The sequence below is a fragment of the Phodopus roborovskii genome, unplaced genomic scaffold (genome assembly GCF_943737965.1).
Source record: "Phodopus roborovskii unplaced genomic scaffold, PHOROB, whole genome shotgun sequence".
Taxonomy (NCBI): Eukaryota; Metazoa; Chordata; class Mammalia; order Rodentia; family Cricetidae; genus Phodopus; species Phodopus roborovskii.
In genome coordinates this window covers 6,329,422-6,331,281 of record NW_026125059.1, presented here as the reverse complement: position 1 = coordinate 6,331,281, position 1,860 = coordinate 6,329,422, and the positions used below count along the sequence as shown (strand labels likewise).

Below are 1,860 nucleotides of genomic sequence, written 5' to 3'. Positions count from 1 at the left end.
GGAAGTGAGTCCTGCCTTTATACCCCTCCCAAGGTCCCATTGGCTCAGGCTGCTGACTCTGCTGTCCTCCGTCATCTGTGTCTCTGGTTTGGCTGGGGGGGGCGGGGGGTGTGCCTGCTGTGCATGCGCATGTGGGCTGGTTTGGGCACCTGGGTAGTATGATGCAGCTTAGGTAGGCTGGCTGGCAGTTTCTCCCACAGTGGGGCGTGCCTGCAATGCCAACACTAGGGAAGTAGAGGTGGAAGGATCAGGAGTTCGAGGCCTGTGGCAGCTCGAGGCTAGCCTGAACTACATGAGACCCTATCTTGATGAGCAAACAAATAAATAAATGGGTTTCGGTTCATAGGACAGAGACACATCCTCTCCAGAAGGTAATTAAAAAAATCAAATCATCACCTGCCTCTTCTGTGGAGTCGGGACAAACATGCTGAGGATTTTGGATGGGATCCAAAGAGCAGATAGAAATGGGGGGGGGGGCGCTTTGGCCTTTCATTTTTTTGTTTTGTTTTGAGACAGGGTCTTACTATGCAGCCATGGCTGGCCTGAAACCAGCTATGTAGACCAGGCTGGCCCTGAACTCACAGAGACCCACCTGCCTCTGCCTCCTGAGTCCTGGCAGCTTGTTCTTGGAAGTGGATTCAGGAGGCTCTTGTATACACCCCCTCCCTGCCCCTAACTGCCCTCCACCTGCTCTGCCTTGGTCACTGGTCACCAGCACAGATGGACCCAGTGGTCCCTCACCCCTCCCAGCTCACTTCCTCTTCTCCCCCAGAGTCAGGCCTGGGGTCTCTGATCCTGTCACCTCCCCTCAGGCCTGCCTCCCTGAGCTGGTCCCTGCTTTCATTCTCACTAAGCAAACCGGCTTTTCTGAGGGACTTCTAGCTCACTCTTTCCTGGGACAGAGTCCCTCCTTCCCGGAACCTTCTCAATGCAAGGAACCTGTGGAGCATGGCAGCTTAGCCAGCCACAGCTGGGGGGGGGGGGGTAGGGGCCAGGCTCGGAGTGGTTGATACTCCTAACATTTATTGACTTTACTGAAAGCGCAAAACCGAGATTGTGTGGACACGTTCACACCGATGCAGAGCAAGGAGGTCAAGCCACGCCTCTGAAATGAGAGAATATCATGTCTGTGGGAGGAAGCTTGCCTGGAGTGACGGATGGTGTGGACAGCTGCAGGGCAACATGAAAGGGGTGTGGGCTGAGTGTGTGTGTGTGTGTGTGTGTCGAGTGTGCAAGACGAGTGTGTCTACACTATGCCCCTCCCTGTGCCTGCACCTTGATTCTGTTTGATCTGGTAGGTTCTGTGCCCCGCATCTCCAGCCCACCATCCTAAAATGAAAAGCCAAACTCCTGTGGCTCCCCCCTCCCTGTGGTGCTGTGCTGTGAGGACCCCCAGAGCAGCATCCGCAGGGAAATTTTAAAAAGTGTGTATTTATTTTTATTACATTCTACTTTATGTTGTTCTGTTGTATCTTATTTACCTAGAGACATGGTTTCATATTGCCCAGACTGGCCTTGAACTCAATATATAGATGAGGATGGCTTTGAACTTGTGACCTTTCTGCCTCCATCTCCCCTACCCCAAGTTCTAGAACTACAGATGCATATACCACACTTGGTTTAACTTCTGTATTTTGTTTTTACTTTATGTCCACGTTTTGCCTGCATGAATGACTGTGCACCATTCACATCCAGGGCCCGAGAGGGGAAGACCCCCTGGGCTAGAGTTAAGACTGTTGCAGCTGCCCAAATGGATGCCGGGATTTGAACCTGGGTCTTCTGGAAGAGCAGTCAGTGCTCTTAATGGATGAGCTGTCTCTCCAGCTCTTAGCATCTGTATTTCAAGAGCAAAGTCTGGCT

General features: G+C 52.3%; 1 non-coding gene across 1 annotated transcript; it reads left to right on the top strand.

The window, feature by feature from the left end:
• Positions 1-1,125: 1,125 nt before the first annotated feature.
• LOC127225498 (small Cajal body-specific RNA 2) lies at positions 1,126-1,441 on the top strand. Its single transcript, XR_007834792.1, has one exon. It is a non-coding gene; the product is annotated as a small Cajal body-specific RNA 2 (non-coding RNA).
• The last annotated feature ends 419 nt before the right edge of the window (positions 1,442-1,860 follow it).